Source organism: Euleptes europaea, chromosome 8 (assembly GCF_029931775.1).
Source record: "Euleptes europaea isolate rEulEur1 chromosome 8, rEulEur1.hap1, whole genome shotgun sequence".
NCBI classification, from domain to species: Eukaryota; Metazoa; Chordata; class Lepidosauria; order Squamata; family Sphaerodactylidae; genus Euleptes; species Euleptes europaea.
Window position 1 is genome coordinate 15,035,585 of NC_079319.1, and position 18,590 is coordinate 15,054,174.

An 18,590-nucleotide genomic window follows, 5' to 3' on the forward strand; every position below is an offset into this window, starting at 1 on the left:
TGGTGCGGGCTTTTACACCAGTAGGATACCGGCAGAAGGCCCTGTCAGCGACCCAGGGCGGCACTGCCATGGCAGCACCCATCTGGGCCTCCCTGCTGGCATTTGGGCCACTAACGCCATCGTAAGTAGCCAAAGGGCATTCTAGTCCAGCAACAGATCCTTCCATTACCATAAAGATCTGGTCCAATGTCCCCTTGGATTGTCCAAAGAGGATTCCAGTCCAGCAACAGATCCTTCCATAACCATAAAGATCTGGCCCAATGTCCCCTTGGATTAGCCAAAGGGCATTCTAGTCCAGCAACAGATCCTTCCATAACCATATAGATCTGGTTCAATGTCCCCTTGGATTGGCCAAAGGGCATTCTAGTCCAGCAACAGATGCTTCCATAACCATAAAAATCTGGTCCAACGTGCACTTGGATTGGCCAAAGGGGAATCTAGTCCAGCAACAGATGCTTCCATAACCAGAAAGATCTGGTCCAATGTCCCCTTGGATTGACCAAAGGGGATTCTAGTCCAGCAACAGATGTTTCCAAACCATAAAGATCTGGTCCAATGTACCAAGCTAACATAATAAATGGTCCATACAGATAATATTTTTTTTTTCTGACACAAGATGATGTCTGGGACCAATTCTCATGCAGATGTGTTGCAGGAAGGATGCCAATAATGGAACTCCTTGCTTTGCCGAATTTTGGTTTCTTGGATCAGTGTTCCAGAAAACCTTCTGATTCCTTTGAAGTATATCTCTAGTTCCTCAAGGAACTATCTGTAAGACTGGATGCCCCCCTCTAAGAAAGCTTGCCCTTTGGATATTTCAAGGTCCACATTTTAACATTCTGAATACTTTGAATAATTCCATATATTTGGGATCCTGTTGGCTCAGACATAAAGCAAGCTGGGCAGCTTGAGAAATGAAAGTATAACATATTATCCAGAGCAAGATTTTAGTCATTAGAGACTAGGCTTGCCAACCTGCAGGTACTAGCTGGAGATCTCCTGCTATTACATCTGATCTCCAGCCGAGAGAGATCAGTTCTCCTGGAGAAAATGGCCACTTTGGCAATTGGACTCTATGGCAATGAAGTCCCTCCCCTCCCCAAACCCAACCCTCCTCAGGCTCTGTCCCAAAAACCTCCCGCCAGTGGTGAAGAGGGACCTGGCAACTCTACCTGGAATTCAGGGTTCTGAATGCCTCGACTGCAGTCAATATTTCTTGACCGGTCAAGGCACTGCTGTGTGGCAATTGTGGCTATTGCTGTGTCCTTGCTACATCTGTTCAGCTCTTGTGTTGGCACAGGCACATAGGAAGAGTCAGAGGGCTGGCGAAAACCTTTCAAAAAGTACCTTGCTTTGTTTTTAGTGGAAAATTTCTTGGTGAGTTGCATGAAATTCCGAATATTCAAAAAATGGGATTTTAATTGATTTTTTAAAATCCAAATCTTAAGTGTTATAACTCCAAATCCAAATTCTAATTGGGAATTTTGACGTTGGCGCATATCCCTAGTGATGAACATATATACATGTGCAACTGTAGGGTTGCCAACTCTAGGTTGGGAAATTCCTGGAGATCTGGGGTGGAGCCTGGGATGGGTGGGGCTTGGGGAGGGAAGGGACCTTAGAGGGGATGTGATGTCATACAGTCTACCTTCCAAAACAGCCATTTTGTCCAGGGGAACTGTATTCTGGAGATCAGATGTATTCTCAAGGAAATCTTCAGGCCGCACCTGGAGGTTGGCAGCCTTATGTAGAAGGCAGTTTTAAACATTACTTTGTCCTGTCTTTGGCGATTTCCTCTTTTCTCTCTGAAACCCTTTTAAATACCAAAAACTAGCAGCATAGCTCTCAGCCTTAAGCCTTCTCACACTCCATACGTTGGTAACAACATGACCAAAGTTCTGCACACCAGGAAACAGTGGTTGCAAAAATGGGAGTTTTAATGTTCAGGCACTGCAATGGCCTATGGAGGGGAAAGAGAGGGCTGTGCTTGTCTGTGAGATCCCAACAGCTGGAGGAAGCTTCTAACAGTAGCCCTTTAATATAATCTTCTAGCAACACATGTGGTCAGATTTAAAGCTCCCTTTTGTAAGAAAATGGAGACATCTACAGGCCAAATGGTGCTCTCCATCATTTCTTTCAGTTATAGCGAGGGAGAGGAGGTGGGTTTGTAGAAATGTTCAGACAGTATTACTAGGAGAGCATTATTAGGTAAAGGTAAAGGTCCCCTGTGCAAGCACCGGGTCATTCCTGACCCATGGGGTGACGTCACATCCCAATCTTTCCAAGGCAGACTTTGTTTACAGGATGGTTTGCCAGTGCCTTCCCCAGTCATCTTCCCTTTACCCCCAACAAGCTGGGTACTCATTTCACTGACCTCAGAAGGATGGAAGGCTGAGTCAACCTTGAGCCAGCTACCTGAACCCGACTTCTGTCAGGATCGAACTCAGGTCGTGAGCAGAAACTTTGACTGCAGTATTGCAGCTTACCACTCTGCACCACGGGAGAGCATTATTACTTGTATTCATTTTCCAAAAATGTGTATGTTAAGGCTGTTAATGATAGGATGTTTTGGAGTTAATTAATTCATAGGGTCAAAATAAGTGGGAAGCAAATTGACAGCACATAACACACACATACTTTATTAAAAATACGGCTAACAGCCAAACAAATATAGAAGCATATACAGAAACCGATTTCCAACCACCCAAACAAATAAAAATACAATAAGAAAAGAGGGATCCTACAACAATACTACATTAACACACACATATTTTTCATATTTTTGGAGGATGAAGTGCTACTAGAGGTTCAAACGCATTGGGACCCTGACCCAATTTACAGCTCTCTCTTTTTCCCCTCCAACTTTCCCAGGAATTTAAAGTAAATAAGGTTTACATCCCACGGAGGATTCCTCTGAATGGTTCCATCCATGAAGCATGATTCCCTCATTTCCCATCTATGGCTGAGCCCCAATTAACCCTCAAAATGCTGCTCCTGGGAAAGGAGGACACCCAGGAACACTATGGGGAAAGTCCAAGATCTTCATCAGGAGGGGAGAAATCAACAGAAATCCACTCACCAAAATCCTCCATTGGATCCAGCCAGAGACAGCAGGATTCATCTATCTACATACGTATCTGCTACATAGTTCAGTTCCCCTGGAGAAAATGGCTGCTTTGGAGGGTGGACTCTATGGTGTTATACCCCTCTGAAGTCCTGTCCTTCCCCTCGCCAAACCCTGCCCTCCCAACCATCTACCCCTAAATCTCCAGGAGATATCCTAAGAGCATTCACTGGAAAGAGACTCAAATGATAAAGACTGCTGCTACAAGCCAACACAGTGTGAAGGATGCTGGCCCTTGGATTTCAGAATTTGCCCTACGTTTATATTTGATTGCAACTTTTGAGTGTTCGTCTCATCCACACAGTAATTCCAGCAGCACAAACTCCTAACAGACTCACGGGAAATTAGGTACATTGATCCTCAACAATAGATCTCTACCTACAAGAGCAAGAGGCTCTCTTTAGGTAATTTGAGAATTTAGAGTGGGAAGTCAGAACTGATGAATTTTAGGAATTCTGGATCTGTTTACCTCAGTGTCTGCAAATCAGCCAGAAATATAATTTGGCCCGATTCCATTTCACTCCTGGTCATTTGACAACTTACAAAGTGAAGTATTTGAGGCTTTAATTAAAAAAAAAAAAACCTACAACGAAAAACAAAGAAAAAAATAATACATCAGGTTAGGGTTGCCAATTCTGGCTTGAAAAATTCCCAGAGATCTGGGGTGAAGCCTAGGGGAAGACACGATTGGGGGAGGGGAAGGGCCTCAGCAAGGTATAATGCCACACAGTCCATCCTCCAAAGCAGCCATTTTCTTCGGGGGAACTGATCTCTGTAGTCTGGAGATCAGTTTTAACTCCAGGAAATTTCCAGGCCCTACCTGGAGGTTGGCAACCCTACTTCAGGATATAAGGATAGGATATCCCTACTTCAGGAATAAGGGAATAGGGATACATCCATCTGAGAATCAAAATAAAAGATTACAACATAAACACAACAACTAATTTGTCAATTAGTTTGACAGACTACATTCTGACATTTATGGCTTTGTTTTGATGCAGGATATTTAGTTTCTTTGTTCTACACTATAAAAACAACCTGTATTACTTCTTGATATATTTCCATCAGCCTCAAGCCTCTATGTACCTATAAAACAGATTCTATTTATCATTGAACTGATCAAAAGTCTCTTCATCTGTTACATTCATCATATATGTCATTTTAGCCATAGTAGAGTATTCCATCATTTTATCTCTCCATTCATCTGGATCTGGCAAGGATGTTTGTTTCCATCTTCTTGCAAGAATAACTCTGGCCGCCGTTGTGGCGTATCAGAACAAGTCTTTCAGCAGTGGGGACAATTCTGTTGGCATTATTCCTAATAGCATGTTCTTAGGATTCAAACTGAATTTTTGCCAAAACATTTTCTGCAGTTCGTTATGAATTTTTTCCCAATATGAGTGTAGTTTCGGACAGGCCCACCATACATGAAAATAAGAACCATCTTTCGCTTGACATTTCCAGCATGCTCCCTGCTGCCTATCTTTTGTGTTGCTCATCTTCTGAATCATGTTAGGGGTAAGATATCATCGCTAAAACATCTTGTACCAATTTTCTCTGACTTCTTGGCTGACTGTGAACTTCAACTCCGTTGTGCATAGCTTCTCCCAGGTTTCAAGTGTTATCATTTATCCGAAATTTTGCATCCATTTGATCATATTTGTCTTGACTTGCTCCATTTCTGAGTTGTATCTTAGCAATTTGTAGATCTTTCCAAGCAAGTGATCATTGCTCTTGGTTATTATGGTTTCAAATTCTGTTAATGTTCTCATCATACCTGTTTTCATGCAATCCTCTTTAAGCTTGGACCTTAACTGAAGATACGTTAACCAGTTCATATCTTTATTTTCTCTTTTTATTGTTTGTAGATGCTTGATTTCTCCATCTTCCCCAATCATGTCTTGATAGGTAAGGTAAAAACCACACTTTCATGCAAGATCTTCATGATATGCCTCAAGCGGTGACATTATGGGTGGTGGTGAAGGGCGAATTCTTTTTTTATAAGTGTCCCATTCTTTTAACAGTGCTGGTTTAACACCACAATCTTCAAGGGATTGTCTCGAGATAGACAACATTTTGGAGCTTCATAGCAAATTGTGAAACCCAGTTGGAAGGTCTGCCTACTTCAGGTTTTCAGGATACCTCCAAAACAGAAAAAAGTTACACAGCACACTATTTAGAATCTGCTGCATATTCAAATCATGCCAGAAGAAAACAAATGCAGTCTTTCTTTTATTGGTGTTAAAATGGTGAATGTTGAACAGAACAAAGCTTGCCATACAAAGTAAATTTCTTTGCACCATTTCTGTGCTTTCCTAAGAATGCTTTCCTGGGAGCAAGCCCCACTGAATAGAATTCAGTAGGTTTCTGAGTAGACCTCCTTAGGGTGACTTAGGATGGCACTGCTTGTGCTTTTTCCTACAGACAATCTCTGTAACTTTGCCCTCTGAGCAACGTCCCAGGTTTTAATATGCCAGGAATGAAATGAAGGAAGTTCTACAATTGCGTCAACATTTTCTTTTTCAAAGTTTAGCTGTGGTTTAACTGCGTTTTACTGTAAAGAAATCCCGTAGAGCGCTTAAGGTTTAACACTCTCCTGATGTTTTTGCAAGCTCCCAAAACATCTCTACTTTTGATACAGCGGCTTTATACAGTCTCATGGGTGATTGCCAATTAATCTGGACGGATCTGTTCATTCCTGCTAAGGCTTTGCGGGTCTAATCTTATGTGATCAGGGCCTTAAATGGAAAGCTGAACTGGCACTTAGCAGCATGCAGAGGCCCAAAATCTGGAAACGGTTGCCACCTCTATCAGCTCGAGGAGAGCAAAACATCCATCAAAACTGGTGCTAACAGTGCAAATGGCCGAGCAGCGCAAGCGGGGGCTAATTTAACAAGGCAGAACAGCTGCATCTCTCCAACTACCCTGAGCTCTTCTTACATGTTCGCTGGGGGGTCCGAGTCCGAACAATGATGGGGGTAACAAAGTTACAAGAAGGAGAAGAATTTGTGCCTAGTGAGAAACCTGATAGCATCCTGATAGCCCAACCAAGCAAAATCTTATCAGGTCTCGGAAACTTGTAGGGTCTGTATTCGTTAGTACTTGGATAGGAGGCCACCAAAGAAGTCTAGGGTTGCTACACAGAGGAAGAAGAAGCAGAGTTGGTTTTTATATGTCGACTTTCTCTACCACTTAAGGAAGAATCAAACCAGCTTACAATCACCTTCCCTTCCCCTCCCCACAACAGACACCCTGTGAGGTAGGTGGGGCTGAGAGAACTGTGACTAGCCCAAGGTCACCCAGCTGGCTTCATGTGGAGGAGTGGGGAAACAAATCCAGTTCACCAGATTAGCCTCCACTACTCATGTGGAGGAGTGGGGAATCAAACCCGGTTCTCTAGATCAGAGTCCACAGCTCTAAATCCACCACTCTTAACCTCTGCACCACACTGGCTCTCAGGAGAAGAATTTGTGCCTAGTGAGAAACACTTCAAATACTGTGTACAGTTCTGGATACCACATCTAAAAAAGTATATTGCAGATCTTGAGAAGGTGCAGCAAAGAGCAACCAAAATGATCAGGGGACTAGAGAAACTGCCCTATGAGGAGCTGTTAAAAAGCTTAGGGCTGTTTGGCTTGGAAAGAAGGTGGCTAAGGGGAGATGTGATAGAGTTCTATAAAATTATGCAAGTTATGGAGAGAGTGGACAGGGAGAAACGTTTCTCTCTCATAATACTAGAACACGGGATCATCTGGTTAAGCTGGAGGGTGGCAGAGTCAAAACTATAAAAGGAAGTATTTCTTCACACAACGCATAGTTAAATTGTAGAACTCCCTGCCCCAGAATGTGGTGATGGCTGCCAACTTGGAAGGCTTGAAGAGGGGAGTGGACACGTTCATGGAGGACAGGGCTATCCATGGCTACCAGCCATAACAGATACTAGTCATGATGCATACCTATTCTCTCCAGGATCTGAGAAGCATGCTTATTATATTAGGTGCTTGGGAACACAGGCAGGACAATGCTGCTGCAGTTGTCTTGTTTGTGAGCTTCCTAGAGGCACCTGGTTGGCCGCTGTGTGAACAGACTGTTGGACTTGCTGGACCTTGGCCTGATCCAGCATGGCCTTTCTTATGTTATTATGTTATGTTCTTCTCCTTCCCCAGATTGGCTGCAGGCTCCCACCCACACTCACCCCACAGTTTCCCACTGAACTAGATTGAAGCTGGTATTTCCTTAATCTAGCTCATAAGGGAGAAATGCAAGAGCCACATGTGTTATGCCTGGTTTGAGCATGTCATGGGGATGCTCCCCAAAACAGCAGAGGTCCCGCTGTCCACATGGGAGGGGGGGAATCTTCATGTGGAAGCAGCCACAGAATTCTTGCTTTGTCTATTATTCAGAATGGAAATATACCTGGGAAAATGTATTGTGCGTAATTATTGGCTGTGTATAGAATAATCGTTTTCTGCAGAGTAATAGAGATGTCTTCTGTTGTAACATTACTGAGCTATGATCTAGTGCTGGCAGAGCAATCACCGTACGGACCTGGGGGAGCCTTATTGAGGCAGGAAAAGGACATTTATCTTGCTTTCCTGATTTCAGCAAATCCTTCATGCTCAATAAATCCCACATACGAAAGATACAAATTAATTAGTTAACTAGAAGCCCCTGTAAGCCCAAAGTATGCATCCTCAAAGGAGGCTGCCTACTCTGTCTCTGCATGATTTATTGCTCTCGCCTCCTCCCCTTCCAATTAGCTTCTGCAAGGGATGGATAATTTTCTCTGCATGTGATATGGTAATTCATTCAATCCTTCCCAGTAATATTTATTAGTATTCTGCCTTCTTCCAAGAGGCTCAGAGCAGCATACATGATTCCCTTCCTTCTGGTTTCACAACAACCCTATATGTCAGGCCTCAGTAATCCAATGCGTTCCTGGCAATAACTTTTCTCCAGACGGTATAGCGAGTTAAAAGTTTATTACAGAAAGTCAGTGGTTTCAGCAGGTAAAAGACTTAAGGCTAGAATACAGGCATGGGGGAATAGTGATACACATATAGGGCAGATACAATAGGGAAGATTAGGTTTGAGAAACAAAGAAACAATACAGAATTTAACTACCGGCAAGTACTTAAGCAAACGCATACAGAAAATAAACGCACGCGTTAACTGGCTGATCTTCCCGGGCTCCGTCATTGTTTTGGGGGACCCGGTATCAGGTCGGCGATTTCCCGGGCGGGTCTCCATTGAGGTGTAGATCTTGGGAGGGAGACCGGGTGTAAATGGGGGAAGGGACGGAGTGCAAAAACTCCATCTTGTCCGTGGGGGAAACCATCTTGTTTCATTCCGGGGTTGACAGAGAGCCTATCTGACACTATAAGAGTGGGATAGTGTTTGCAGTTTGACAGAGCCCTTCTGATGTCTCCACACTTGATTCTCAGCCAAGACAGTTGTGAGTTTTATGGAGCCTCTAAATCATTTTCATATTCATACATGCACTTTTTTTGGAAACAGTGGTCGTTTATGCATGGGAGTTTTACCTGAGGTTCGTTGCTGGCTGGACCCACACTTTCCTGTTGGGAATCTCTGCACCAGTAGTCTCTAAGCTCAAATCAAGTCCCCACCCCTTTAAATGCTGCTTTGTAATTGGCTTATTTTGTAGTGCCTACTGTGAGAGAAATCCCCCCAAACCCAATTGCTGCACAAAAATGCATTTTGAGAACAAAAAACAACAACGGAGCCATCTGAAAGGAGGAGGGGGAGAAATCCAAGCCTCAGTTTTAAAAAGCTTTTCTTCTGCTCAGAACGAGCTCCGAGGAAGCAGGAAGCATTTGAATCTCCGCCTCTTTACACGCTGCTTTGTAATTGGCTGTGATAGAAACCAAGCTTGGGCATCCTGCACTTTGCCTTATGCATGGGGATTTCACCTGGGCTGAGCTCAGGGGAGATGGAAGAATCAGGTTAACAGAGGAACGGGAAGTCCCAGGATTTGTGCGAGCTGGCAGTGAGGTCATCTATAATGGAAGAAAACTCATGCATAACTCCAAGGAACAACTGAGACAGACCGGGGGCAAACATGAATAAAGTACCCATGCATAAACAACCAGCGTCTTCAGTCTTCTTCAGAGTCAGTTCTAGGATATTACCGGCAAGACTGAGTGTATTAACTATGCTGTGAAGGTGCTCGACGTTTTTACTTTTCTGAACACCTGCAACAAAGAACACTTGGATACTTTTGCTCTAAACAAAACAATAGTAAGGGAGGGGTGTGAGAGAAAATAAGTGTTTTAAGAAGTTGCTGAGATGACGGCATTTCAAGCTCCACCACCGTCCCAAATTTGCTGAAGTGGCGACAATCTAAAACAGGAGTGTAGGGGAAGGAGCCAGCAAATGTTTCCACGCATGACCAAGCACAAAAGAAACTTCCTATAGCAGCCTGAAACATTAGGCTTCCAACCTTTTTCCTCTTTCCTCTGTCATATTAATGACTGTAGCCCTTTTCAGATATTTTAAGGGGAGATAGTGGATGTGGGGACCTGTCCTGGATGGCCCAGGCTAGCCTGATCTCATCAGATCTTGGAAACCAAGTAGGGTTGGCCCTGGTAAGTATTTGGATGGGAGACCACCAAGGAATTCCAGGCTCTCTATGAAGGGGAAGGCAATGGCAAACCCCACCTCTGTAAGTCTCTTGCCTTGAAAATAGGGTTGCCAACCTCCAGGTGCTAGCTGGAGATCTCCTGCTATTACAACTGATCTCCACCAATAAAGATCAGTTCGCCTGGAGAAAATGGCCGCTTTGGCAATTGGACTCTATGGCATTGCAGTCCCCCCCTTCCCAAACCCTGCAATCCTCAGGCTCCACCCCAACAACCTCCTGCCGGTGGTGAACCTGGCAACCCTACTTGAAAACCCTTGGGGGGGGCACCATAAGTCAGCTGTGACTTGATGGCACTTTACACACTCACATACTGGAAGAGGGCAGGAGAGCCAGAGAGTGTCTGTAGGCTCTGCCCCTGAGCTTTGCACAGTCATTGGAACCACATGTCTAAAAACTATATGCGTATACATGTGGGGCTTTCTTCACACAGTCAGGATCCCTGCATAGACGCCTGCATGCATGTGTGTATCTGTAGGCTCAATATATGAGCCCAGTGCATATGACCCATGCACGGACAACTCAACATGCATAAAAGTGGAGCAGGATATGAATACATCATTTAAGCACATTGGCTCTGTTCCCTTTTGCACAGGCACAGCCTCCTGGCGCATATAAGCTGCATTGTATGGCTTCCATCCCAGCACTCACCAGTGTTTGAAAAGCAGGGTGGGCCATATGGGTGTACAGTCTCCATATTAGGAGACTGTGCACAGGCAGGTGCAGGACTAGGGCATACAGTCATGGACAATGGGGGGGGGGGGTTAATGACCTTGTTTCCACCCTGTTAATGTCACCCTTGCAACAAGGTACTCCAATCCAGCCTCACGAAACCTGAAGCATCTGGGCACAGATGGAATCCACATTGAAGTAAGATGGAGTTTAGCCAATAGAAGGACGTGGGTTTACGAAAGAGACAAGGAGCTGACAGCATGAATTGACAGGGTCAGTAAGACCTTTGCAGAGCTTCGCCTTGGGAAGACGGTTCTGCCAAGGCATCATGTTCTGTAAATTGTTCCCATTGTTTTGCTTTCCGCAAGACAAGATAATACCACTAATGTGAACAGTGTCCGGAACTGGAATTTCTATATATGGGTATTTGTAAATGGACCTTCTTCGGTACACTAACAGTGCCTTCTACTGGATCTTCAGAAGAGTGTGCAGTTTCACAGAATATAATGACAGAAGAAAAAAATATGACCAATTTTAATTAAATAATATACATTTTTTTTCAAAAATTTGAATGCATTCTAATCACAACCAAAGAAGAAGATCTTTGGCCTGAGATGTTAAAAGCATACAAGTGACTTGCCAGGAGTGTTTCTTGAAAGACAAAAGACTTCAGTGGAAGTTTGAAGGCTGAAGAAAAGGCAAGGGTCTTGCTGTTGTGTGGTGATATTCTGTCAACTGATGGCAAGAATACCTCAGAAGACAAATAGCTACCAAGAGTACTTTTGGGGGAGCTGTTAATTTCACAGGTGGGCTTCTGAGGTCCATCCCATGATCCAGACTTGCAGACGCTTGGAACTGAACCACACACAATTTCACACAAAGCCCCTCAGGCTGGGTATAACCATGGGATATGAAGGCAGGCTATCCCTAGAGACTACCGCATGGAATAGGTAGTTGAAGACCCCCAGATTCAACAGGGATGCTGAGTATAGAATATGGCATGAGAAAGCCTGGGAACCAAGCTGATGTAAGCAACTCTGAGGAGGATGTAAGCCTGAAAGGGAAGATCATACCAACCTTGAGGAACCAGGTCAAGCGATACTGGAGGAGGAAGAGGGCAATGTTTTGGGTACCGGTAGGGATGTTATGAGAACATGTATTTTTGTACCCTTGGGTAAAAGATAGGACACTAAAGTAAACTTCAGAAATTCAGATTATGAAATTTTACCAAACTCTTACATTGTTGTTTCCCTCCATTTTGAATATTCTGAATGACGTTCTTCATCCACACATTATGAATGTTGCTCTCTGCGGTTTTTTCTTTCTTTTTTTTCTTTCAGGTTTTGGATCGTTATAGTGAAATATGATTTAATCATTAAAAACCTGCAGTCTAAAGGCTAGGCAGAGCAAAAACAATGGTAGAAAAGGAGGAAAAAGTGGGGAAATTATGCCACCAGTTGGCTCTGTTTACATATGCAGCACTCTACGAAACCCAGTTAAAAACATAATTTGCTGATTTCCTCTTTATTATACAATATTGTGAAAGCACGCCTTTAACCTTCCCCCTCCTTAGTCTGAAACTGACACAAAATATCTTCGTGTTTATACACACCAGACCAAGGGAAACGTTTTACTTTCCCAGCTTTCTTCAAGAGAGACTTGTAGTCATATGAAACTGAAAACAGCAGGACCCCTATTTGCAAAGGCGTTCTCACTGCACATAGCAAAAATCTGTTCCAAATGTGCAGTTCTTGAGGCTGGCACAGCTAAAACGCACTATGTAGCCTATGAAACGACTCGTCCAACTACCTGTAATTGGTGCAGTTGTTTCTCCAAGGAAAGCTACTTGACAATCAACTATAAACCAGAAAGCTGTACCCAATTTGCTTGTTACGAGAGCCCAATCTAGCCGAAGTGAAGCACTTTTCAATCCTGTCGACTTCAGTAGGAGAAAATTAAGAACTCGCTTAACTCACTCCAGGTGAAATCGACGAGACTTAAAAATTCCTAACTGGCCACGTCATGCCCCACATTTACACCTAATTTACCAAATGGTGAAAGGAGGGGAGACTGAAAGATGTTTCCCCCCCACCTTCTTTGTAAATAGGGTTGCCAGCTCCAGGTTGGGAAATACGTGGAGACTTTTGGGGCGGAGCCTGAGAAGGGTGGGGCTTGGGGAGGGGAGGGACTTCAATGCCATATAGAGACCGATTGCCAAAACAGCCATTTTCTCTAGGTCGGTGGTTCCCAACCTTTTTTTGACCAGGGACCACTAGGATTTTTTTGTTCGGTGCAGGGACCCCAAGGTTCAAAATAAAAATTCTGAGAATTTGAAAATAAACTTTAATCATAACTGTTAGTTAAACATTAAACTTAGAATAATATTTGAATATATATATATATTTATAATAGAGAACTTTTTAATTGAAAATATTAATGTATTATGGGTTTATAACTTTGTTTCGCGGACCTTAATTTAGTTCTCGTGGACCCCTGGGGGTCCGTGGACCCCCGGTCGGGAACCAGTGCTCTAGGTCAGTGATGGCGAACCTTTTAGAGACCGAGTGCCCAAACTGCAACCCAAAACCCACTTATTCATCGTAAAGTGCCAGCACGGCAATTTAACCTGAATACTGAGGTTTTAGTTTAGAAAAAACAACTCATACGTTAACATCTTATGCTCACAAGCATAAAATGATCCAAACAAAGTAAGGAAAGCAATCCCAAGTGCTTTCATTGATTTAGAAAGGGCTCGGCGTGCCGCTTGTGGCACGCGTGCCATAGGTTCGCCAACACGGCTCTAGGTGAACAGATCTCGCAGTTGAAATAGCAGGAGATCTCCAGCCACCACCTGGAGGTTAGGAAAACAGTACAGGAGCGAAAAATATTTACAAACAAGGTGCAATATTGAAGATTGTGGCTTCTTATTCATCTGAATATTGAACTTGAACTTATACATACTTGGTACTCTGCTGAGACCTTTGAAAGATTTTTTGCTCCTTTATTGTATATTTTGTACATACTGTGTGTTGGTTATAGTGTGGTTACTTGTATTTGTACATTGTATGTTTATAGGAATCTCAGTAGCTTATATAAAAATTGCACCTTGTTTGTAAATGTTTTTCGCTCCTATACTGTTTTCCTAACCTTTGGTATTAGTATAGAGGTGCCTGTTTCTCCCCCACCACCTGGAGGTTGGCAACCCTATTTGTAAATGATGTAAATTTCTCTTCTATATTCCCACCCTTCCACTCCTGACTAGAGTTGGGCTGCAGTATTCTGAAGATAGAATGGTGGCTTTGCTTTTTTAAAAACTCGTTTCTATTAACCATGAGGACTAGAAACCATCTCCTATTTAAAAAGAAAACCACACTGTCTGACCTCAAAGCCATATTTTTAGACGTATCTAGGGTTGCCAGCCCTGACCTGGATGGCCCAGGCTAGCCTGATCTCGTCAGCTCTCAGAAGCTAAGCAGGGTCAGCCCTGGTTAGTATTTGGATGGGAGACCACCAAGGAAGTCCAGGGTTGCTGTGCAGAGGAAGGCACTGGCCAACCACCTCTGTTAGTCTCTTGCCATGAAAACCCCAAAAGGGGTCGCCATAAGTCGGCAGCGACTTGAAGGCACTTTACACACACACACACAGGGTTGCCAACTCCAGGATGGGGAAATTCCTGGAGATTTTGTGGGCGGAGCTTGTAGAGGGCGGGGTTCAGAGAGGGGAGGGAGCTCAGCCATGTATAATGTCATACAGTCCACTCTCCAAAACACCCATTTTCTCCAGGGGAACTGATCTTCCAGGAGTATGTTTGCCAGGTCCCTCTTTGTCACCAGCAGGAGGTTTTTAGGGCGGAGCCTGAGGAGGACGGGGTTTGGGGAGAGGAGGGACTTCAATGCCATAGAGTCCAATTGCCAAAGTGGCCATTTTCTCCAGGTGAACTGATCTCTATCAGCTGGAGATCAGTTGTAATAGCAGATCTCCAGCGAATACCTGGAGGTTGGCAACCCTAGCTATCAGGGGCACTTTTTTCTCTTCCTCACTGTTATGACTGCATGAAGCTTCCTTGAACAGAGTCAGATGACTGATCTATGTATAGTATTGTCCCCTCTGATGGACATCCTCTTTCTAAGGGTTCAGGGACAGGGTTTCTTTCTCCTCAATGTGGACCCAAAGTAGCTTATTGTTTTGTTGTCCTCTCCTCCATTTTCTCCTCAGGTCTTTTCAGTGCCTGCCCCAGGCCTCCGGAACAGCCTCCTAAAAAAGATAGGGTTGCCAATCTCCAGGGGCTAGAGATCTCCTGGAATTACAACTGATCTCCAGACTACCTAAATCACTTAATTACCTATTAGTTATTTTATTTAAAACATGTAGTATACTTCTCCTGAAGAAAATGGCTGTTTTGGAAGGTGGACTGCATGGCATTATACTCTCCCCTCCCTAAATCCTGTTCTCCCAGGCTCCAACCTCAAATCTCCAGTTTTATTCGAACCCGCAGTTGGCAACCCTGAAGTCAGATGGGCTTCTAGCCTCCTGGCCTTATGACAGAGGTGTTCCAGAGAGCTTTCTGGACATAGGGTTGCCAACCTCTGACGCGGGAGCCAGCGGATTACGCAGGTTGTCCAGGAAAACACCACCAGAACTCCTTGCTACTAGAAAAGCAGTGCTTGTTTATTTTACAGTGCACAGGTATAATACAAACTCCTCTTCCACTCTTCCACTCATAGCATCCCGACACATAAGCTTCCATTCTATACAGCTTTATACAATATGCCATCTCAGGCAACCAATCACTGTAGATCACTGGTTCCCAACCAGGGGTCCGTGGACCCCCAGGGGTCCACGAGAACTAAATTAAGGTCCGCGAAACAAAGTTATAAACCCATAATACATTAATATTTTCAATTTAAAAGTTCTCTATTATAAATATATATATATTCAAATATTATTCTAAGTTTAATGTTTAACTAACAGTTATGATTAAAGTTTATTTTCAAATTCTCAGAATTTTTATTTGGAACCTTGGGGTCCCTGCACCGAACAAAAAAGTCCTAGTGGTCCCTGGTCAAAAAAAGGTTGGGAACCACTGCTGTAGATGCTAAGTCATTCACCTGTTGCTAGTACATTGCATCAGCCTTCTGGCCCAAACCGGTTTTGGCCAGATCCCACAGGCTATCCAGGGACTTTCCAGACTTATGACATCATTAAAGATCTACTTGATCTCAGTGCAACCTGTCAAACTAATCTGACAGCCTTGCATCTCTGACAACCTCCGGGTACTAGCTGGAGATCTCCTGCTATTACAACTGATCTCCAGCCGATAGCGATCAGTTCACCTGGAGAAAATGGCCACTTCGGCAATTGGACTCTATGGCCCAGAAGTCCCTCCCCTCCCCAAACCCTGCCCTCCTCAGGCTCTGCCCCAAAAACCTCCTGTCGATGGCAAAGAGGGACCTAGCAACCCTATCTGGACAGCCTGAGCCAGAGCAAAGGGGAAATACCCTGCTGCTGTAGATTGGGTTTTTTAAAATGATTGTATAGCTGTTGTTTTTTAATAAGTAGATTTATCAAACTGTTTTACTACTGTTGTTATTTGCCTTGGATCCTGACTTGCTAGGAGAAAGGTGGGCATATAAATATTTAAATAAATAAATACTCCTCAGAACAGCAACCCTGTAGGGTGGTTTACACCTAGAAAGAGTGACTGGGGAGCAGTGGCGTAGCGTGGGTTGTCAGCACCCGGGGCAAGGCAAGTAATTTGCGCCCCCTAACCCGTGGATTTTAGCACTCGAGTCTCTTCCACTAGATTAGTTAAAGAAACCCTTACCCCCTAAGCACATGTATTGTTTGTTATGAAAATACTGATGTAATTAAAGTAAAATGCATCTAAATACAAGTTTATTTTCAAACACTTTATTGAGTGCGAACATGCATTACACATTCTCCACATTTTCAGCAGGTCTATGAATACAAATCTACAAATGTAGTAACCTAGCATGGGCCATGCTATTATATGTCGTCTCACAACCATCGTAAACGACAACAAATATCAAGACTAGCAAGAATGGGCTAACATTTATAAATATTCTAAGAAGATATTTAAAGAATAGATAACCTTCTTTGGTGTTTGAAGTTATGAGATAATGGGTTAGCCAAGAATGTGGACCCTTATCAAGTGGGATTGTTCGCTATTGTTAGGAGATGATTTTAAAATCCTGTAAATACGGGAAGCTGTATTGACCAAGCTCTTCTTCTCAGAAGGGGCTTCTTGCCTGTGACCTATTTACTTTGGGGGGTAAGAAACTTTTATGGACTCATGTAATTGCTCTCCTTTAATTATCTATGTAACTATGATGGGAGGATGGTGTAATGCTTTGTGGATTTAGTCTATGTTAAGAATGCAATATTTATGCTTTAATTAAAAAAGGCTTAGGAAGGACACAGATTTTCTAATAATATTTACTTGTGTCCTGTTCCCAGAATGAACCTATAGCATTACTGAGGTGCACTTTAGGCTAGTGTGTGTGTGTGTGAGAGAGAGATGGTTTTTACAACCTGCTTTTCTCAACCTTAAGAAGTCTCAAAGTGGGTTATAATCACAGTCCCTTCCTTTCCCCACTACAGACACCTTGTGAGGTAGGTGGGGCTTGAGAGAGTTCGGAGAGAACTGGGACTAGCCCAAGGTCACCCAGCAGGCTTCATGTGGAGGAGTGGGGAAACCAACCTAGTTCACCAGAGTAGGGTCCACCGCTCATGTGGAGGAGCAGGGGATCAAACCCGTTTCTCCAGATTTAGAGTCCACTGTTCTCAGCCACTACACCACGCTGGGGGAAGGAGGCAGCCACAGGCAGCATTCCTCTCCCCCACCATTCCCATTCAAAGGTCCTGAATGCAACAGCGCGCCACTGGAGCCAGCTTGCAGCTTCGGGGACCCCTCCAATGTGATTTTCCCCCTTCTAGCTTAGCAGCCAGGCAGCTGGGGCCACTGGCTACCTCCGATCACTCACCCACCCAAGCAGGCGGAAGGCCGGTTGGTGTTGGCAAGGGTCTGAGGCGGAGGATTAGCAGAGGGGTCTACACCTCCTCAAGGGCCCCGATCCTAAAACTGAGATTCTGAAAATCCTGGCTAGGCTATACCATGGGAAAATACGCAGCCAGAGGCGGAAATGTACCAAAAGGGGAGTTGAGGAGGGCAATCATTCTGGGAGCTTTTAAGGGTGGCTGGGAGGGAGACAGCCAGGTCTCTCCCCTTATGGGACGCTGTCCAGCAGGAATTCCTCTTCCACTTTCCCCACTGCAAGAGCACAGGACACCGTACAGAGATTTGCCCGTCTCCGTCTACATGCAAGGGAGAGACCGAAGGGCATTACCAGCTTCAAGCAAATGTGGCCTCGAGGCTGAGAGAGGGGAAAGCCAGGCCAAAGGGACGGACCACTCTGCTCCGAAAAGTAAAAACCCAGGTGGGATCAGGGGGACGGGCATGGGCCCATTTCCCACAGTGCAGCCCGCGACCCTCCACAAGATGGAGCCAGTGGGCCAAAGAGAAGATTCTGTCTTGCAAAGCAAAAAACCGGTCAGGAGCAAGCGAAGACTGGGACGCTCTCCCTAGATCTTCATTATTACTGTTAGTCACTGTTGAACCAACCAAACTTACCTGCAGCGGCGGCTTCTACTCAGTTCCCCACGTCTCCTCGACTCCTCCCGCCTCCTGCTCGGCAGCTCAGCCAATTGCATGCTGGTTCTCTCCCGCGCTCAGCGCTGCGCTGGGCGGCTGCTTCACTGTCCCTCCCCCAGATAGTCCCTCCCTCGCTCTCTCCGCACCGCACCGCACGCCTGGCACGCACCCCCCCCTCCACAGTGGGCGGCGACCCGGCGGCTCGGATCGGATTCGCACAGCCCTCACTGCAGTGAGAGAGAGTGAGTGAGTGAGCCAGGCAGGGGCAGAGAGCTGCGAGTGCGAGTGCGCCCCCCCAGATGTTGCGCCTGGTGCGGCCGGCCCCCCCTGCACCCCCCACGCTACGCCACTGCTGGGGAGACTGGCCTGAGGTCACCCAATGAGTTTCCATGGCAGAGTGAGGATTTGAACCTGGGTCTCCCAGATCTTAGTCTACCACACCATGCTCGAGTTCATTTTTCAGG